General features: G+C 41.6%; 1 protein-coding gene and 1 long non-coding RNA gene across 8 annotated transcripts in view; one reads left to right on the forward strand and one right to left on the reverse strand.

The window, feature by feature from the left end:
- The window catches only part of MACROD2 (mono-ADP ribosylhydrolase 2), a 1,386,515-nt gene that overhangs the window by 32,098 nt on the left and 1,332,061 nt on the right, over window positions 1–22,356 (reverse strand). The window lies entirely within an intron of this gene.
- LOC112544377 (uncharacterized) overlaps window positions 8,795–22,356 on the forward strand; it is a 42,478-nt gene continuing 28,916 nt past the window's right edge. For both annotated transcript variants that reach the window (XR_012903030.2, XR_012903031.2), the window contains exons 1-2: window positions 8,795–8,925; window positions 11,791–11,869. This is a non-coding gene — a long non-coding RNA (uncharacterized LOC112544377). The remainder of the gene's footprint in view (window positions 8,926–11,790; window positions 11,870–22,356) is intronic.

Genomic DNA, 22,356 nt, shown 5'->3' on the forward strand with positions numbered 1-22,356 from the left:
GCCAAATAAAATTCAAAACATTTCCTGAAATCACGGGCTGGTCTGAAGTATTAATAGGTTGACAAGATTCTGGACCAGAAGAGGTCCCAGTCCTGATGAGGATGAGCTGGCATAAGGCTGCGAGGTTTGTATGACACTTCGAAATGTCACACGTAATTTTTAAGCAGAGAACTACAAAGCCAAATGCAGTAGTTTTTGGCTCTTCCATAGAGCCTCTCTCATATTTGTGGATTGTGGCCAGTGTAGATGTAGCCCAACAGTTTTGCAAAGACTGCAAAAATTTCTAAGCTCTTGGTGAAAGTGACTGTAGATTTGGCAGATACTTTCCCAGGGTCACAGATAACACGGACAGACTCAGCCACGGACAGACTCAAGAGCAGGAGTGATGTCACTTTGAATCAAGACACCATCCTCAGACCGTTCTTTCTATATGCACAGCTCTGACAATAGTGGATTTTAGTTTCAGCCTTACAGTTAAGCTTTATTAGTTTTGGGTTTTGTTTTTGATTGCTTTTATAAGTTTAAAATTCTACGCAATTTGTGATGTTGTTTACAGTTTACAGTTTCCATTTTACTGTGCTACGCTGCTTTTAATAAAAACTACAAATGGCATAAAGAAACTGAACAATGAACTTCCCGCCAATAACTAGATACATTGCGCTAGGTCTACATTGCAGGCTTCTTGCACAAGAGTTCTTGCGTAAAAAGTTCTTGCTCTAGAGTGTATCCACACTGCCATGTGCTTTTGCGTAGGAGTATCCATGGCAGAGTGGATGCTCTTTGTGCAAGAAAGCTCTGATGGCCATTTTAGCCATAGGGGTTTCTTGCGCAAGAAACCCGTTGCCCATCCACACATGCCTTTTTGCGCAACAGCTCTTGCACAAAAAGGCTTATTCCTTGTGGGAGAAGAATAACTCTTGCACACAAAACCCTGTGTTCTTATGCTTTACTGTACTTTTTCTTGCACAAAAATGGGCTTTTAGTGTGGATGCTCACAAGTTTTTGTGCAAAAACAGCTGTTTCGTGCAAAAACGGCTGTATACTCGGAATGCTGTTAAAAGTCAGTATTTGCTAGCTGTTAGCGCAGATAAACTTATTCTTAAGTATCCTTATGTTTGTATTATGGCACAACCTTCAGGGTACTGTATTTATACAGAGTACGAGGAAGTCCCTACATGAAGGTACAATTTAAATAGAAAAGATACATAAAGCATTGCTTTCTTATTTAGCTTGCAATTCCTATTTGAAAATAATACTTCACCTAATTTAGTTGCTTAAAGTGCTCTGCTCCCTCTTAGGCACCTAACTATGGATTTGTTAAATGATAAGAACCCACTGCTATTAATAGGAACTGCTAAGGTCTCATCACTTGGGAAAACCATGGGAGCAAAAAAAAAAAAACTGAATTGATATCTCCTGAGCCCTCATCTAGTTACTAAGGCCTTGTCTACACTGGCACATTTTGTTGCCAAAACCTGCCTTTTGGTACAAAACAGTGAGAGTGTTAACACTAAAATGTGACGTTTGTCAGAAAAAACACTCAGTTTTGGCAACAAAAAACTTCCAGCCCTGCCAGATACTTTTGTCTTTTCCCTTTTATTTATTGTCGGTAATGAGCGATGGTGGACTCTGCTGTTTGTTTTGTCAACAGAACTGGCTTCTGCCAGTGTCCCACAATGCCTGCTCTGTTAGCTTTGCTCAGTATTTTGTGATCTCTGCTGCCCTACAGTCATGTGCCCCTCCCCTTTCAAAGCTCCAGGAAATATCTGACAACCGTGGTGCTGCTCCATGGGGAACCAAGAGCAAATCATTGCCTGGTGCTGTATTTCTAGCAGGGCAGAACAGAAGCATTTCAGACTGCTGCTGCAGGGAGAGGGCTGGAGAGATTGCTGTGCTGCTTTGACCTTCCACAGCGTGGAGAGCTCACGGAACTACTCATGAGGCCACTCCCAGCAGCTGAGAAGGCTGTGGGAGAACTCGGAAAGAATCCCAAGAAGTGCAGGGATCAGCTGTGGCTTCCCACAACACTGCATTGTGGGATGCTAACCCCCATTGCTTTTCACTATCGGTTGACAGGGGAACTAGCAATGTGGCCATGAAACGTCAACAACGGGAGGCAGAAAAACCGCTTTGACCCGTTTTCACTTTGCCAACTTTTGCATGTTCATAGCTGTTTTGTCACCAAACCTTTCCAGTGTAGATGTAGCCTAAAACACAGAGCATCTTGCTCCTTCTCAACCTATGGTAACTGCTGATACCCCATCTGGTAATGTTGGCTACTGCCGATGCTTTCATGATAATCTCTGCCCAGAGATGTATTGTGAGAGTGCCGCAGAAAGGGTGATTTTCCAGGACCAAAGTTTGCATCAGTTTCTAAATTAGAATGTGCATTCGATTTATGGTTTGGCAACAGCGTGACAATTCAGGAAATATTACAACTGGAGCCAAGCTTTGTATGTGTCTCAAACCGGAGCCTCCTCTTTCCCAGACTTGGAAAGCAGTCTCATCTTTCAAAAGCTCAGCATGGCTGCAGCTCCCAGCAACCCTCTCAAAGTTCCTGGCTGCTTCCCCTCCAATGCCCATGCAATAGATTCTCCCATAAACTGTGGCAATGCAGAGGTCCAGAGCTCACCTCGTCAATGGCCAGCCCTTTGCATAGATGCTGACACTATTACTAGCACCTGCCACACTCCCTTCAAAGATAGAAGAAACAGCTTACTCAGAGGGGGAATGACTAGAAAGGAACAGCTGGAGCTGCTCAAACATTTTCCTGTAAAGCTTTTTCAAAAGAAGTGAGCTGTTCGTTTCAGTGATTTTTTTAAAATTTATTTTAACAATTTTGACTGAAAACTTGTAGGTATTTTTCAATGCAGAAATTCCTAATGTTTACAAGAAAAACATTTTTCTTGGGGTGAGTAGGGAGAATTGCCGAGCAGCTCTAGAAACAATGCACACAACTGAACGACAACTGGTTAAGGCATTTCTGTAAGGCCCGTCTGCAAGATCTAAGTGCTATACTATGTAAAGATTTAGGGGTCAGGAGAGAATTTGTGGGTCAGAGAGTCTAGGTTTGTAGGAAAGTGGCAGACCTATTGAAAGGCCCTGAGGAGGAAGCTGTAAATGGTTTGATAAACTATTATGCTTGGATTGTAAGCTCTTTGGACAAGGGACTGTTTTTGTTGTGTTTGTACAGCATCTAGCACCAGGGCATCCTGGCCCATGACTGAGGCTCACAGGCACTATGGTAATACAAATAACAACAATAGTAATACAAGAATCTGGAAAAACACCACCAAGCCTTTTACAAGCACAGTGTTCATATTCCTTCATCTGTTCAAAATACTTGCAATTCATTATCCAGGAAACTATTTAGTATAGTAACAATTACTAAACAATGGAAACTATAATGGTGAAAACACAAATAGATCAAACTTAAAGCTAGTTTAAGCAGCTTGGGGAAAAATAACAGATCTCCTCCCTTGTGATGTGCTTGTTACAACAAACCTCAAGTATCAGTTCATTTTACTTCTGTTTAATTGAAAATTTACTAATTCTGAACTAATGAGTCTTCTTCAGCCCCGGATGACTCTAGGTATCACAGATATGAGTGCTGCAATTGCCAAAGTGAGTCTGTGTAACAAGATTTTGTGCCTTTCAGCATCAAAGTCCTGCCCTTGGAGAGCTGTTGTTTTGATCACGTGCACTGGGTTTTGGACATGAAACAAAAATGATTAGAATACTGCGTTTAAGAAATAATTTTTTTCTCCAAACACTCCTTTCAAGAGTGCTGAGAATGGGCAAATAGATTTTGCTAATGAGACCAGTGGAAACACTTAAATAGTGTCCTGCAAGGAGAAACCTCTGAAATATATCTCTGCTGTTTTGTTGAAGTTGGCATGTCTTGTGGAGATGTATTGGAAAGAGTTTTGGGCCTAGGCACATAAAACAAAGAGACTGTGTTTAGCAGATTAGGGTAGCGATGTAGGAGAGCCAGGTTCAAGACCATGTACTGCTTGATTCAGAGTGACCTGCGATTTAAAAAAACCCAACAACCTGTCCTTTGAATCAGGTAGAGCCACTGGGCCCACTACACAGCAGGACAATACTGTGTCCTTCAAGCTGTAGAGTGCCTCACACAGGCAGTAAGTGAACAAGTTTCATGTTTATTCCAGTTTTTGTGGATCGAAAACAAAATTAGAAATCTTGAACATTGGCGTGAAATGGGACTGTCATCCTCCAGTCAGTTCTATGTAAACAAGCTCAGTTACTCAACACAATACAAGTTGGAGTAGCAATAGTAAGCCAGGAGAAAGGCTGTCCTACAGGATTTGGAGTGTGGGAGGGTTTCTGAGTCCTGGGGCAGGGAGTTGACGTCCAGGAGGGGGGTCAGGGTGCGGGATGGAGTTTGGGTGCAGGGGGTCTCAAGGCTAGGGCAGGGTTTGGGGTGCAGGAGGGGTTCAGGACTGGGCCTGGGGTTCAGAATGCGGGCTCCAGCAGGGAACTGCATACCACTGGTGGCTTCTGGGTGGTGGTGTAAGGGACTAAGGCAGGCTTAACCCTACTCTGTCCCTGCACCACTCCCAAAAGCAGCCAGCAAACTCTCTCCATCCCTCCGCCCTCCCCGACTCTGTGCAGATGGGGTAAAGGGTGAGGAAAGGGGCACTCTGACATCAGCACCCCTTCCTCTTCTTCCTGTGCCCTGCACAGCAAGCAAGAGGCTCCCAGGAGTGGGGAAGGGGCGGGGGGAAGGGAGGAAGCTTCAAGGTAGAAGCAGCATGGTAGTGCAGAGAGGGCCAGATGAAGCGCCAGCACTTGATAACCTCCCAGCCAAACCTGGGATGATCACCTGTCAAAGGCTCTAAGATCGACCAGTAGATCTCAATCTAGTGGTTGGTGACCACTGGCCTACACCCTCATACTTGTTGAAACACTTAGCCACAAAAGGAATACCCGCTGCCTTATCCATCTTGGTGGAAAGTCCCTATATTCATCAGTCTGTCTCGACCAAAGGTCCATGTAGCCCAGTATTCTGTTTCCAACAGTGGCCAATGCCATGTGCCCCTGAGGAATGAACTAAACAGCTAATCATCAAGTAATCCCTCTCTGTCCTCCATCCTCAGCCTTGGGCAAAGAGACTAGAGACACCATCCCTGCTGATCCTGGCTAATAGACATTGATGGACAAACACCTGTCAGGAATAGTCTACATAATACTTAGTCCTGCCATGAATGCAGGGGACTGAGCTAGATGATCTCTCAAGGTCCATTCCAGACCTATGATTCCATCTTCCATAAAGTTATCTAGTTCCTTTCTGAATCTTGGTAAAATCTTGATCTTCGCAATATCTTCTGGCAAGCAATGTTCTCTTTATTTTTCCCCCGTGTGCAGCATAAATTTTGTTTATGTGCACCAAGGCATGTGCAGATGCACACCACCAGTAGAAATACATGCTGCCGGCGACTGCTGGCTGTGCATGCTTTGCTAAATTGCTTAGCAGAACCTGAATCTCTCCTGAGTGACTGCCCAAGTGCCGTTTACAGGGAATATTACTGGCAAGGAGTTCCGCAGATTGACTGTGTGTTGTGTGAAAAACACTTCATTTTGTTTGTTTTAAATCTGCTGACTATTATTTTCATTCGGTGATCACAAATTCCTGTATTATGAGAAGGAGTAAATAACTTTCTTAATTACTTTCTCCACATCATTCATGATTTTATAGGCCTCTATCATATCCCTCTTTAACTGTCTTTTTTCCAGGTTAAAAAATGCCAGTCTTATTAATCTCTCCTCTTATAACAGTCATTCTATACCCCAAATCATTTTTATTGCCGTTTGCAGAACCTTTTCCAATTCCAATATATCTTATTTGAGATGAGACGAACACATCTGGATGCAATATTCAAGATGTGGATATACCATGGATTTATTCAGAGGCAATACATTTTCTGTCTTATTATCTATCTCTTTTTTAATGATTCCCAACATTCTGATCGCTTCTTTTTGACTCTTGCTGCACATCGAGTGGATGTTTTCAGGGATTTATTCACAATGACTCTAAGATCTCTTTAGACTCCTTCATTTTATACATATAGTTGGGATTATGATAAATGCATTTATCAGCACTGAATTTCATCTGCCATTTTACTGTCCAACCAGTTTTGTGAGATTCTTTTGAAGCAAGTTGTAGTCTACCTAGGACTTAACTATCTTCATTTATTCTGTATCATCTGAAAATTTTGCCACCTCACTGTTCACCCCTTTCCCAGATCCTTTATGAATATGTTGAATAGGACTGGTTCCAGTACAAACCTCTGGGGACATCACTATTTATCTTTCTCTGCTATGAAAACTGACTAATTATTCCTATTCTTTGTTTCCTATATTTTAATTAGTTACCAATCCATAAGAGAACCTTCCCTCTTATCCCACAATAGCTTGCTTTGCTTAAGAGTCTTTAGCGAGGGGCTTTGTCAAAGGTTTTTTCAAAATCTAAGTATATCATATCCACTGGATTCCCCCTTGTCCACATGCTTGTTGACTCCCTCAGAAAATTCTTGTAGATTGGTGAGGCATTGTTTCCATTTACAAAAACCATGCTGACTCTTCCCCAACAAATTATGTTCATCTATATGACAATTCTGTTCTTTACTATAGTTTCAACCAGTCTATCTGGTACTGAAGTTACTTTCCAGCTGGTAAGGATCACCTCTAGAGCCCTTTTAAAAAACTGGCATCATATTAGCTATCCCCCATTAGCTATCTGCCATTTGGTGCAGATTTAAATGATAGGTTATAAAACACAGTTCTGCAATTTCACATTTGAGTTCCTTCAGAATTCTTGGGTGAATGCCATCTGGTCCTGGTGACTTACTATTGTTTATCAGTTTGTTCCAAAATCTCCTCTAATGACACCTCCCTCTGATAGTTTCTCAGATTTCTCACTAAAAAGAATGGCTCAGGTTTGGGAATCTCCCTCATCCTTAGCTCTGGAAACTGATGGAAATAATTCATTTAGTTTCTCTGCAATGACCTTATCGTCCTTGAGTGCTCCTTTAGCATCTTGATTGTCCATTGGCTCCTCTAGTTCCTTTGCAGGCTTCCTGCTCCTGATGTTCTTATTAATTATGATTATTATTTGCTATTTTTGATTCTTTGGCTAGCTATTCTTCAAATTCCTTTTTGGCCTTTCTAGGTATATTTTTACACTTCATTTGACAGAGTTTATGCTCCTATTTACCTCACTAGATTTTACCTTCCACATTTTAAGGGATTCCTTTTTGTTTCTCATGGCTTCTTTTACTTTGTTTAGCCATGGTGGCACTTTTTTCATACTCTTACTACTTTTTAAAAAAAATTGGAGTACACATTTAACAATTTTCCAGAAAGCTTGCAAAGATTTCACTTTTGGCACTGTACTCTGAAATCTCTGCTTAACGAAATTCCTCACTTTTGTGTAATCCTTCTTTCTGAACTGAAATGTTGGAAGGCTGTGGTCTTTCCCCAGCACAGGGATGTTACATTTAATTATATGATGATCACTATTACCAAGCAGTCCAGCTATATTCACCTCCTGCACCACATCCTGTGTTCCACTTGCAACTGAGTCAAGAATTGCCTTTCCTCCTGTGAGTTCCACGATTAGCAGCTCTAAGAAGCACAAGTCTATCAGTCATCAGCTGGAGTGGCACCAGAAAGTTCTTACAGGCTCACAAGTCTCCTGAGGTCATCCTCCCATACTTGCAACGGTAAAATCCTACCAACACACTACCAAAACAAACCCAGAAAACTTCTGCCATGTGCAGAACTACATGAAGCAACCACAGGGTCTTTTGTATTATAGCCCTGGCCTCAGCTTCTGCTCTTCTTCCTCTCCTCAGTTTTGCAGTTTTATGCTTCTAATCCAGCGGTTCCCAACCTTTTCCAGATGGGGAGCCATTTTGACAATTCAGGAAGACTTGGTGACCCAGGGCAATTAAAAAAAAATGTGTGAATGGCTCCTTAAGAACCACCTGGGGAGACACCTGGCGACCCTTTTGAAATGTAATCGTGACCCATATTTGGGACCTGACCCAGAGGTTGGGAAATCCAGTTTGTGCTTTGACTAGGGATGTTAGATGTTAATTGAATAATTGTGTAACTGCAACAAATTTTAGAAGTTGCACGACTATTCGATAGTCCCTGAGGCTGAGATCAGTAGCCACTGTGCTCCTAGCCCCACTCCCAGGGACCCTCTGCCACCTCACGCTGCTGCCTCTGATACAGCAGCAGCCCCTCTTTGCGGTGGACCCTAGCTCCCTGCAGACAGAGGCAGCAAGATGGGTGGGGAGTGTTTGTAGTCAACAGGATTAACCGATGAGACCAGGCTTATCAATTGTTTAGTCAGCTACATGTTGACATCCCTTGCTTTGACTGGAAGTGGCACTAGGATACTGGAGCGAATCATGTACAGTTACTCCCATCACCATTTATCCTTCCTAAGAAGTGACTGGCTAGATTGTCATCTGAAAATGTGTGAGCCACATACAGTTGCCATGCCTTTCTTATGCTACCTGATATTAGCAATAGAGACTGCTTTATGACATCACAGTGTCAGAGAAATTATCTAGAGTACCTACTAGATACTTTTAAAATACTGTTAAAAGTATTGATTATGCACTGAAAGTGAGTAGCGTCTGTTGTTATTTAGCTCATTTAATCTTAAGTAGCTATGATGATTGTATTTTTTTAGTAACATAGGGGGAAATGTATTATTTCATCTTATTAGCAAAGCCCTGTAGAAGATATCACTGTGGGCTTAAACTACAGCATTGCCACAAGCTCCGAGTTAGGGACGGCACATAATTGCAAGACTCCTTAATGCCAGTTAGATTGCCTACAGTCCGAACACCTTTCAAGGCCATTTACTGCCCCCTTCAACATTGGGAAGTAAGGCAAGACTACTTTGGATTAATACATTTCCAGTTAAACATTATTCTGAGATGCTTATTCTAGTTACAATTTTTAAAGTAAGTTTGATTTAAAATGCAATGTTTTCTTAAAACAGTCAAAACTCACTTGCCAGCTTTTCCGAGAACTATTAGACACTGGAAAGACTGAATTACCACAAAACAAATTTTACTGTGCACAATATGTTGGAAGCTGTGCTATTTGTACAAAACTCAGAGACTCTAAAACAGAGACAAGATGATTAGGACTATGGAAAATGGGCCAGGTAGCTAGCAGCTTGGCAAAACGGTGGCTGCCTTTTATTGCAGAATTGCAGATGCTACCAGGGTTGTTTGGCATTATCTTGGCACATTATGTTTTAGCAACACATTCTTCTTTGTATAACTGAAACTTTCCTTTTCTAAGCTCGTGGAGCTTCTTATTTGCCCTCATCCCAAGATAAAAACCTCCTGACATTCCTGTACCATTTGGTATCTAATAACACACAGAAAATAGGTGGAGCAAAATGCAGGACAATGGAGCACTTTAAAGACTAACAAGATGGTTTATTAGATGATGAGCTTTCATGGGCCAGACCCACTTGTGGGTCTGGCCCATGAAAGCTCATCATCTAATAAACCATCTTGTTAGTCTTTAAAGTGCTCCATTGTCCTGCATTTTGCTTCAGCTACCCCAGACTAACACGGCTACATCTCTACCACTAGAAAATAGGTGGGGCTGTTTACCAAGTTATTCAAAATTTTAAAAAGTTTGTTTTTGAATATTGGGGGTGGTGGTACTTCTTACTCCATGTACATGCACTTAAACCTGTTTAATTCTCACTTAAATCTGTTTAGTAATTTACTAGTACATGCTAAACTAGGATTAAATGAGATTAAGCGTCTCTACATTATGGGGTATCTACTATTTAACTGCACAGACTTCACATTAATTTAGAAAAGACTACAACTTTTCTAATATAGACAAGCCCTGCAAATAGATGTGCATTATATAAAGGTCAACATGTACTTGTATAACATCACACTGAATCTGCTCATTAGGTTTGCTTCATTTGAGTGTGAAATCAATTTTCTCTTTAAAAAAAAAGTCCCTAACAAGGTATGTGGAGAAAGCCTGCCTATGGAATGGGTGAAACATTTAAGGTACACTCTATATGATTTTTTGTTGGAAAACTTTATTGTAGAAAGGATCAAGTATAAGAAATTTTTTCCCCAAAAGGCAAAGAACACACACAGGGGACTGGACTTGATGAACTCTTGAGGTCCCCTCAGTTCTAGGATTCTATGAACTCACTCATGCTGTTCTAAGTGCCCTCAATCAGTAACATGTTGGTCAAACTCACCAGCTGCTGGAATGGGGGGTAAAGTGCAATGCAGGATTAGAGTGTCCAGCTTTCAGCAATTAGAAAGTTGTCAACTCTAACCCTGAAACACAAATCTTTCTGGAAAAAAAAAAGTATAAATTTAGAGCAACTATAAGTTTTCACTGAGAGAATCCCACATTTTCCTATAATCTAAAAGATGATTTTTTTGTATTTACATCTAGTAATTTTAATTATATCCAAATATTTATCTCTAGAGTGGCTAAATTAGGAGGTACTTAATTCTACTGATACACAACACCTGACGCTTGGGTCTTCTCGCTTGCTTGCACAAGCTAAGCACAAAGTGCATAATTCAATTTATATGGCAAATGTCCACAAGGCATCTGTGGTGTAGCTGACATCCCACAGAAAATCTGTGCTTCACACATTTAAGCAGCGTCCTAGTGCGAGGTATGAGAAAAAATATATATTTTTTTTTAAAAAAGCCCTTTCCCAATTAGATAATGAGATAAAATGATCATGACTTAAGATTAATAATAAAAGTACATATGTGACTATGCAAAAACAAAGGCTGTTCCATGTCAAATACAATGCAGGATGCAAATTTATTTTTCTGTTAATTAATTTTGCTTTCATCTCAACTGCTCTGATCTGTAAATAAATCTCACTGCTAATTTCAAACAACTCAATAACAAATCATAACAATAAATACCAAACAGCTTCTTATAGACCTGGCTAGCTAATTGTGTTTGCAGATTTTCAGTGACTCTATGGGGGTGTACACAGCAGCTCTTGATTGAAATCAGTTAAAAGCATCTGAACTCTGACCTCGCCTGAGGGTCAGAATCCTCAGTTAAAAACTGCCACCTATCAAATACACACAAACACAGACAGAAACCCAGGAGGTTCCTTGACTATTCTGAAAATTAAAAATAGGAGGCGGGGTGAAGAGTGAGCAAGGAAGTCTGAGCAAACGGTCTGTGCCACCAAATAATATTGTGCTTTCTTGCAGCTATGCCTAACCTTTCAGGATTTGCTTTTCAAGCTCTTTATTGAAATTGCTCAGGTCTTTAACTGATCTCCCATGGGGGCTGAAAAGCCTTAAGCTAATTAAGCAGGGCTGAGACATGCTTGATGAGATGGGAAAAACATGAAGCTTTTGAAAGGGTGAAAAATCTCTGGCCATCTGCTAGTGGTGTTGCAAAGAGAACAATGAGGAGGAATAAAGGGGGCAGCTAGCCAGAGTGGAAAGGTACAGGATTCCTTTAATTACTGGGTCAATGAGACCATTACTGCTTGGAATGCCTGTGAAAGCCAGCAAAACAAGCTTAGGAGACTCAGCAAAAACAACAGCTCTTAGAGGAGAAAAGAGATTTGAAAGAAAGGGAATTGGGTCAGCTTTCCTCAAGAAATGTCTGTTAATTAAAAACCATAGGTAATGTATGAGGGAGGGAAGACCACTTAATTGGAATTAGATTGTTGAACCTCCTCATCTCTCCTTTTATTTGTGGTTTTCAAAGGCCCTGCAGATGGAGCTCTGTTTAAATGAATACCACACTGCCAGCCAGAGAGGAGCTTCTGTTGTCTTTGGCAACACAGGTAAACAGCCTGCATTTAGGTTTTAAATGAATGCCCAGGTGTTTGTTTAATATGGCAAACCGCTCATGTACTGCAGTCTCTTAAGAACTCGTAAAGATGCCTTTGTGTTTTCCAGTCCTTTACAATTCACTAGAAAATATGTAGTGATTGGAGGGACACTCTTAACATGCAGTACTCTACGTCAAACCCTTGCCAAAAACAGAATGACAGTAACTCCATTTTTAGAAACGTGAGTCTGTGCAGATAATCTTTTTTCCATTAGCTCTGCTTGGTGCAATGAAATCACATTCTGCTGGGATCCAGTCAGATTTCACAACAGGTTACAACAGCCATGTTAGTCTGTTTCAGCAAAAACAAGGAGTGTGGCAGGATCAGAATGGGCCTGAATAGGGATGGGGAGTGGCTCTCTCGTTACAATAAGTAATTTTCCACTTTAGATAGCCTCACCTTCTTTTCCACATCCACTCGAATTGAATTAGCTCTGATGTAACATTCCCATCTCTTTCTCCCAAATCTGTTTCTTTTTCTTTCATTTCATGCATCTGATTAATTGAATTGCAACTCATGAAAGCTTATGCCATAATAAAATTATTAGGTTTTAAGATGCTACCAGATTCTTTGCTATTTAAACCAGATTAAAGATCAGCATTTGGATAGGAGACTCTTAAGGATTAATTAAGTGTTGCCAGACGAGATAATGACACTCCATTGTTGGAAGGTGCTGTCTTTAGGATGAAACATAAAAACAAGGCCCTGTCTACTTGTGGTAATTGACAATGCCATAGCAATTTTTGCAAAAGCAATGGCGTTAACCCCAATATTGAGATTCACGTAGCATTGTTGTTATATAATTGTGGTGTTTGATGCCAGCGGGGGCAGCATTTCGAAGATTAATAATGTGATTCCTATATAAATCAGCTTGTAAAACAATGTGGAATCCTTTAGTTGGTTATTGTGCATATTTTTTAATCACTATTTTTTCATGCTTGTGCACTTCCTGTCCTGCTGGCACCTAAGGTAGAAATGCAGCTGGGCAGTCTGTTCACTCAGAATGTTAGGACCAACCCAAAGCAGACTACAAGAAATATTGTTCAAAAGGGTTTTCTTGGAATATATTCAGCCCAATGCTGCAGACCCAAGAAGATCAGATAGTTTTAACAAGCATGGAGAGGTATGACCTTGGAAGACCAAGAGTGCAGGATAAACAAACATCACTGAGGTACCAGTTTAGCACATGTAGACTCTAAGGGAAAGTTCACTATATACCCTCTTACCACTGTTTCAGTGTAGACCAGTGGTTCTCCAACTATGGGGTGTGCCTCCTACGGGAGGTCTGGGAATATGCTGGAAGTCACAAATGATGTCTTTTACATTTTTTCTGAAGAGCTCTAGATGTTAGCCTTGATGGGTGAGGGCTTTTGTGCAAGGCATTCCCAGGAGACCGGAACAAGTTAGAGCTGCACTATACAGAATACAGAAGGAAAAGTGGCAATAAATGCTAAATTGACTGTGAAAAGGGATAACAAATAAGGCTGTTAAGAGGCGGGTTAAGAGTATGGACGTCCAACTTTGATGAAGAAATACAGCGTTGAACATGACAATGTGAAAGAAGAAGAGGAGGTGGGTCATTGACTAATTGTGTAGTCAATACAATTTGTATTAACGCAATTAGTCGATGAGATTTTGCAGTTTAAATGTAGTAGGAGCCGGGTGTGCAGGCAGCCTGGCTCCTACTACATTTAAACTGCAGAACAGGGAGGTCCTACAGAGCCAGGACCACTGCGGCTGTGCATTTTAAATGTAGTAAGAGCTGAGCAGCTCTCTCTACATTTAAAATGCAGAGCTGCAGCGGTCCTGGACTGGTGCGAGCACAGACTGAGCTGGGCTCGCTCAGTCCTGGCTCGTGCCGCATCCAGCAGCCCCTCTCCAGGGCCAGCTCCAGCCACCGCAAACAAAGGCTGCTCTGGCAGCAAACCCTCTTTGTGATGCCTGGGCTGGCTGTGGGCCAAGACTGCCATGGACAGGGGCTGTTTTGCAGCAGTAGCCTCTGTCCACGGGGCGGGGCCCAGTTCCCCACTGGGACACCTCCGCAGACAGGGGGGTGCTTTGCAACAGCCTCTCCTGCCTCCTCTGATAGAGGAAGCAGCGAGGGTGGGCAGGTGGCACTGGGGGAATCAGCTTTTAAGCTGGCTCCCCCCCAACACTGGCTCCTGTTCCTTCTGCCCCTGCCTTGCTGCCTCTGATTCAGAGGGGACCTGATACAGAGGCTGCAGGCGGGGAAGGGGAAGCAAGTAGTCAACTCGACTACTCTTTTACATTCCTATAACAAACATCACTTTACACGTTGTCACCTTACTTCTATGCTGCTGCCTTCAGAGCTGGTCACCAGCCAGCAGCTGCTGCTCTTCATTCTGCCTTCGGTGTTGGGTGGCTTATAGGCAGTGTTGGGCTTGTAGGCAGGAACCATCAGACACAAAGAAGGTGGCAGGTGGCGTGTGTGGGGGCTTATTAACTAAAGTTGAGGACTATTGGTGTAAAAGAATCCCCGAGCCTTCTAGTGGCCTTCTTGCAGGCTATACCTCATTCTAAGGGGCCTCACAGGCCAGACAGTGGCCACACAAGGAGCTTAATTTGGGTTGGGTTAGTTCTAATTAGGGGAGTCTTCCTTAGCTGATGAAGTCAGTTGCAGCTCAACACAGATGTGCTTAAGACAATCAAAAGAGAAGAGGAGACCATTTGCTGACTAGAATCCAGGCCAAGAAGCTCTGATATAGATGCTCTGTCCTGGGTAGGCTCTCGTTTGGTTTTGGATTGGCATTTACAGGCTACCAAATAGCGCCACGCAAATGTGGGCAGAGACGTTGCTGGTTTGTGTTATTTTGATTGAATAAGAAGCTTGCAGATAAACTGGAAACCCAGAGGGGCCTCCTGTGAACACTTTCCAGGCACTCAAACCATGGCCCTACCATACTGATTTGTCATCTTACACGTGATCCAGGTCACGTGGTATTGAGGGAAGATCTGTTCTCTTTTTCCCCTCAGAATCCAAAACATTTTATATTTTTAAATGCAGGTGAGACAGGTGCAACTTGTAAAGTGTTCATTTTTTTTTTCACTCCACTGGACATAGAAACATGTCCTCTTAAGAGCTGACAGGTAAAATAGATATTGAGTGGTTTTTTTTTTTTTGAGTAGTTCCTCTAAATGTAATAAAGATGTATTTGGTTTCGTCTTGTCAGCTAGCAAGCCCTGTGCCTTCAGCAGGAACTTCATTTTATGACATGTGATTATTAGAAAAACTATGTATTTCACACCAATGATTGAACACAACAGGAAAATTTTCGCACCCTCAAAGGAAAAAGGACTAGGGTAAAGACAAGGTCCATCACTTCAGAATAAAGCCGCCACCCCATTGAAAGAATCATTATGTGGTTATGTGATCTACCTTTGGGCATTAAGACAGGCATTTGAAAGTCAATGCATTTAGGGTTGAAAATGATGGATGACTTCTGAGCCCAAGAGAAGAAGTTTCAAAAAGTTCTGGAATGTTTGAACATAGAGTTCTTTTTGGAAAGTGTTAGCTATGGAATAATTACAGCAACGAGCATCCTGTTCAGAATAAAGACAGGCAAGCCCCTTCTCCCCATAATGCATTACATAGTTGTCTAGTGCTTTCCATACAAAAAACATTTTGCAGCCGAGTATAGTCTATATAAAGAATATGTAAATGGTGCTGGTTGCAAGACTGTGTGCAGGCTCTGTAGCATGTGTGAGCGTGACAGGATGGGAAGAAAGGGGTGGCATGGCCCAGATTCATCAGAAATTGACTTAGTAAGTTGGTTCTGACAGTTTTAATAAATGGAAAGGTTAAAAAAATTGTATTTGCAGAGAGAGATGTTGAACACTTCTGATGACTTCACTGACTCCCTGGAAGAGAGAGTTGATCCCAAAGCTTCATAAGATTGCTGTTTAGGATGATGTGGGGCGGGATGAAGTGTGTGTAAAGGGAGACAGAAGCTACATCTAGACTGCAGGCTTCTTTCAGAAGAAGCTTTTCTGGAAGAGATCTTCCAAAAAAAGACTTCTGAAAGAGAAGCCAAAAACACATCGAAAAAGTGATCTGCTTTTTCGAAATAGTGTCTATTCAGCATGGATGCTATATCTGGCGTTTAAATTGTGATTACTATGGACAGAGTGGCCACCAGGACACCTGTGCTATTTCCTCTTTCCTCTCTTTTTGAAAGAACTCCCTCTTCCCTGTCCACACACGCCTTTTTCCGAAAGAGCTCTTTCAGAAAATGGCTTCTTCCTCATAGAAAGAGGTTTACCTGTGTCAGGAAAAACCCCTCTGTTCTTTCAGCTTTCTTTCAAAAGAACGCAACTGCAATGTGGATGTAAGTGAAGTTTTTTCAGAAAAACGGCTGTTTTTCCGGAAAAAACTCGAACATAGCCAGAGAGGTACACCTCAAACCCTGGTCCCCCTGCCCTTGCTGCCAGATTACTCTCAGTAACATGAAACAGAGACATCTTCCCTAAGACTAGGGACAGGCGTACTGATGGTGATCTTGTGATCTGGTATTCATGTTAAGGTAAGATTTGATGAGAGTCAGCCAAGGGCAGTGAAGCCGTTTCAGATGGTGAGCTCTGTATGACTGAATGTTCAATTGTATAAAGAAAAGATGAGGTGACAAAGTCAACTATTGGAAGAGTGTGAGTAACAGGCAGGAAGAAGAGAAAGAACTGGGTTCAAAGAACTGAGGAGAGGACACTACTGTACCAAGGAAAAGCTGAGTGAGGACATGCTATTTCCAATGCTTCCCTGGCTTAGGGTTTCTACTGTTTAGAGACTGTTTGAGTTTCTGTTGTGTTGCCACAGGCGCCCTGCTCCAGAGATGTGCTAAATGAGTGCATGTATAACCCGCACACCTACGCTATGTCTATAAAGCAGATAAAGATATCTTCTGAAAAAACTTCTTCCGAAAGAGAGTCTCTACACTGCCAAAGAGCATCAAAAAAGACATTTGCTTTTTCAACAGATAATGTCCATTCAGTGAGGATGCTATCTCGCATGTAAACTGTGATTACCATGGGTGGAATGGCCACCAGGGCCTCTGTGTGTTTTTTTCCTCTTTTCCCTCCTTTCGAAAGAACTCCCTCTTCCCTGTCCACACATGCTTTTTTCCAAAAGAGCTCTTTCAGAAAAAGGCTTCTTCCTCATAGAAAGAGTTTACCAGTGTCGGAAAAATCTCTCTCTCTCTCTCTCTCTTTTTTTTTTCTCTCGAAAGAATGCAATTGCAGTGAGGATGTAATTGAAATATGGTTCATTCTCCCATGAAGTAGCACTTAGACCACTTACAGTGAGAGATAAGAACAAGGGAGCTCTACAGCCTAAGCTGAGAGCCATCTGGCTTTATAGCTCAATCTGTAGAGGCTACAACACTAAGCTCGAGAGGTTCTAGATTCAAATCCACCTGGTGGTGGTTACACATGCTCCAGCTTGCCTTGGACACATTTCCTCTGCTAGAACTGCCCATTCTTTGGATGGTGCCAGCTCTGTCCCCATTGATCTCTTCCTGCTTTTGGGACACTATAGTTTGGGGCTGTGAGGAAGGTGGAATAAGCTACTGGAGAATCTGATGCTTGCTCTTTAAAGAGAGGTGCCTGGGACAGAATTGCAGAGGTGGAGGAGGGAACAGAATCACAAGTAACCTCAGTGAGAGAAGAAAGAACCGGGTCAAAAGAGGAAGGGATGACTGAGAAGTTGGTTTTACACACCTCCTCCCACAACTTCATTACCCTTAGGCCTGGGGTTGGCAAACATTGGCTTGAGGCCTGCGAGGGGAATCCACTGGCGGTCCATGAGACCGTTTGTTTACAATGAGCATCCATAGGCATGGCCCCTGGCATCTCCCAGTGGCCATGGTTCATCGTTCCCAGCCAATGGGAGCTGTGGGAAGTAGTGGCCAGCATGTCCATGCAGCCCTCACAATTTTCCGCCTCTCTCATTGGCTGGGAATAGTGAATCACAGCCACTGGGAGTTGCAGGGGGCCGTGGTAAACAAATTGTCTTGAGGCCTGCCAGCAGGTTACCCTGACAAGCCATGAGCCACAGGTTGCTGACTCCTGCTCTTAGGGAACACTTTTTTTCATTCTCCCTTTGAGACAAGAGACCTATCCAGTCTCCTCCACTGCTTGCTTTCCTCCATTTATTCCCCAGTCTTTGAGTCTTCTAAATGTATAGTTGTGAAAGCATCCCATAGAATTTATGGAATTAATATTCGTTAGCTCTGTAGGGCCTTGAACCTCCTGTGGCCATTTACATTTGTGCAAGGTAAGATGCTACCAATTGGATGGCGTATAGAATTCTGAATTGGTAATACTTTACGTCTTCTGTAATAATTTAAAACTGCAAAGTGGAGGTAATGTAATGATGCAGCAGTTATAGATTCCCATTATCTATAATTATAGAGACATCTGAGTTGGACCCATACATGTAAATCCATTCCCTGTCCTAAACTAATTCTATCATCATGATTCACTAAAAATTACATGAATTCTCACTTGTTGAATGTTAAGACACACACAAATATACATGTGCTGGACCAAATTCTTTCCTGATGTAACTCCATTATATCACAGTAGAATTACACCAGGATTTAACATGGCTTTTTCGATCTATTTTAAAATGCATGTGAGTTCCTGTTATCATTAACAGAAGTTATGCTCATTGTTGAAAGAATAGACTCCTATATAACACATGTTTGTAGTATGTATGTATGTATAAAAAAATAGTGCCATGAATTCAAGCTAATTTTCAGATATGTTATTAACTAGTAAGTCCTTCTTCATTCATCCCTATTTCTTCTTTAGGGGAAAGTTGTCTAAGATGAATTTATAAACCATCCTGCATGTTTGTACTTGTCTGCCATTTGATATGTTCTGAAACAAGTATGTGTTTCAGTTGCATAAGCTACTGCAGATTCTCTGGAGATTTATGCTAAAACCAAAGACTGGTGGTCTTCAATGCACAGTGAAATATGGATTCTATTATTTACCCAGTTTTTTATATTAAAAAACACACCTGGTTTAAACAGTCTTAAGTACAAAACATCTGTCATAATGAAATGATATTGTAAACCTAGGAAAAGTAAAAATGACTTCATAGCATTTGCTTTTCAATAGGATTTTATGTAGCTTTATATATTTAGTACTATTACTCTGGTAAATAAGTGTTTAAATGCCATTCAAAATATTTCTTGGAAAAAAAAAATCTCTGAGAAACCTAATGAGAAATTGGATATTTCCTTTTCTTTCTAAATAGTTATTTTCTTAGATTTAATGTTGAATGTTTTTCTATTTAATACAAAAGTGAGTTAACTGAACAAAACAAAAGACACAGTGAATTTTTTTGAGAATTAATATCTTTTAAGAGGCTAATTCATTTTGATAACATTTCTGTTCCATTTGCCAGCAATGAAAAAGAAGACAACAAACACCATCATTGTAAAAATATTTGTTTTGCTTCTTCCTTTTTTGTTCCCTACTCACAAAGCAGATGTCATAAAAGGACTGTGGCAAAATGTTTAGGATGCAAGACTCCCTGATTGTTTCTATTTTTATTAGAAAAGCACATTGAAAGGTGGAATCCTCCCAGTGAAAGAAATAAAAAATAATTAAAATTTCAAATAGAGCTTGTGCCACCTGTTCTTTACACATACACTTGGGCTAGAATGAGTATCTGATGTAGGGAGAATAATGAAAAGAAAGTGAAAGTCCTCCAGTTAAGAAGAATATCACATTATTCTTTCCTAGGGGGGTTGTAACTGGCATTCAAATAAAACCACTGACAGAGTAATAACCAGGCCACACTGTTAATGTACAACATAGCTGCGGATTCCTGTATAGTAGTTATGACTTTAGAATCTTGTAATAGTAGTCTGTTCCACTGTGATGGCATAACACTGCACTGTCAATGATTTATGTATTGATATGATGATATTTTTGGTGATACAAAGCAGCTACGGTCTTTGTTAAGCCTGACATACCACAATCTCTGTTTAGGCTCTTCAGCAAAGCCATAGACTATGTAGCAGAATCACTCCTAGAGGGTAGGAAGCTGCTGCTGAGTTTCCTTTTTTAGCTGTTAGAGTCCAGAAGGGTATGTCTACACTACCCTCCTAGCTCAAACTAGGAGGGTAATGTAGGCATACCGCACTTGCAAATGAAGCCCGAGATTTGAATTTCCCGGGCTTCATTTGCATAAGCGGGGAGCCGCCATTTTTAAAACCCTGCTGGTTCGAACCCCGTGCAGCGCGGCTACACGGGGCTCAAACTAGGTAGTTCGGACTAGGATTCCACATGGTAGAACGAGGTGTACCGGTAGTTCGGAATAGGAATCCTAGTCCGAACTACCTAGTTCGAGCCACGTGTAGCCGCGCTGCACGGGGTTCGAACCAGCGGGGTTTTAAAAATGGCGGCTCCCCGCTTATGCAAATGAAGCCCGGGAAATTCAAATCCCGGGCTTCATTTGCAAGTGCGGTATGCCTACATTACCCTCCTAGTTCGAACTAGCGGGGTAGTGTAGACATACCCGAATAGAGCTCTGTAACCTGCAGAATGCACAGACTTTATAAAGCAACTCATGAATGCATCACCCTCACCCATTGGCGGATGCTGCACAAAGCTACCCGATTACCTTTGTCATCATGGCAGTAACGGGGAAAATGAAACTACTCTCCTTTTCTATTCCAGCGATGGCTCCTCCAAAAGAGAGGAGTGATACTCATGAAAAGTAAAGATTGCACTGCCATTGGCCAAAGTGCACCCTAGCCATTGGATATTGGAATTCCACATGCAAAGTTCTTTTAACAGCTCACGTCACAAACACACAATTCATGCTAAATTAAAAAAAAAAGTTGTCTAGAAAATAGCAGCCTAGAAAACAATTCATGTTGTAAACCTGTAAGTATACTCAGGGGAAATGCATTTCTACTAAGAACCTTGTTTTCAACATTCCTCCCACTGCTTCCAGCATTTCTGCTGCTGTGAAAGTCCACTTCTCCAGATGGCTACGAACAAGACCATTGCAAAATATGCAGTACAAGATTAACCCCCAATTCACCTGTTTTTGACTTCATAGAATTTCTCCCACCATGCAAGATTTTCTAACCTAGGGGTAATTTTTCTGTGTGTTTTCTTGATAGCAGTAGAATGCTGTGCTGTATTTCAAATTGAGAGCTAAATACTGATTATACAACCGGCCTTGTTGAAGAGAGAGGCTATGTCTACACTACAGAGGTTTTTTTGGATTTCCAAAAAAAAATCCTTCACTTACGTCCACACTGCAATCGCATTCTTTGGAGAGGAAAAAATCGAAAGTACTGAGGGTTTTTTCCGACATTGGTAAACCTCTTTCTATGAGGAAGAAGCCTTTTTCCGAAAGAGCGCTTTCAGAAAAAGGAGAGTGTGGATTTGGAAGAGGGAGTTCTTTCGAAAGAAGAGGAAAAAGTACGTGTATCCTGGTGGCCACTCTGTCCTTAGTAATCACAGCTGAAATGCAAGATAGCATCCATTCAATGTGGACGCTATCTTTCGAAAAAGCAGATGACTTTTTTTTGATGTGCTTTGGCAGTGTGGACACTTTCTTTCCAAAGAAGTTTTTTTCGAAAGATCTCTTCCAGAAAAGCTTCTTCCAAAAGAAACCTGCAGTCTAGACATAGCCTAAGTGTATAGTTTTGCTGTCCTGGGAACTATTCTGAGCCACAATTCCTTTGCTTCTTCCTCTTTAGGGGTTTTGTCTATTACTGCTTTTGCACATGTAACTACCACCAGGCAGATTCAAAACTGGGACTTCTGGAGCTTAGTATAGGAGTTCTACAGCTTGAGCTATAGACACAGCTGCCTCTTAGTTTAGGCTATAAGGCTCACTTGTTCTTCTCTCTCACTGTAAGTGGTCCAAGTGCCGGTGTATGGGTTACACATCAGCAGAAGATTACCAAACCTGCATCATCTTGGATTACAAAGGATTAAAATCATATGTTTTTCAATCCTTACGCATCAGGACATAAGTGATGGGGGTTAGGAACAAACTTCTCCTATGGAAAGGCAACAGCATTTCATGCTAAAGATTCTTGCATTTCATCTGAAGCATTTGGCATGGGCTGTTGCCAAAGATTTGACAGACCAGTAGTCTAATTCAGGACAGCTATCCCTTTGTTTCTAGTATAACTCATGCCTGCTTGGTAGGGAACTCTGTCCCCTTCTGATGGCATCTACACAGCTAGGCTACGTCTACACTGGCCCCTTTTTCGAAAGGGGCATGCTAATTTTAAACTTCGGAATAGGGAAATCCGTGGGGGATTTAAATAAAGATGTCCGCCGCTTTTTTCCGGCTTGGGGAAAAGCCGGAAAAAAGCGTCTAGACTGGCCCGATCCTCCGGAATAAAGCCCTATTCCGGAGGAGCTCTTATTCCTAGACTTTGAAGTAG

The sequence above is a fragment of the Pelodiscus sinensis genome, chromosome 3, assembly GCF_052426305.1.
Source record: "Pelodiscus sinensis isolate ZL-2025 chromosome 3, ASM5242630v1, whole genome shotgun sequence".
NCBI classification, from domain to species: Eukaryota; Metazoa; Chordata; order Testudines; family Trionychidae; genus Pelodiscus; species Pelodiscus sinensis.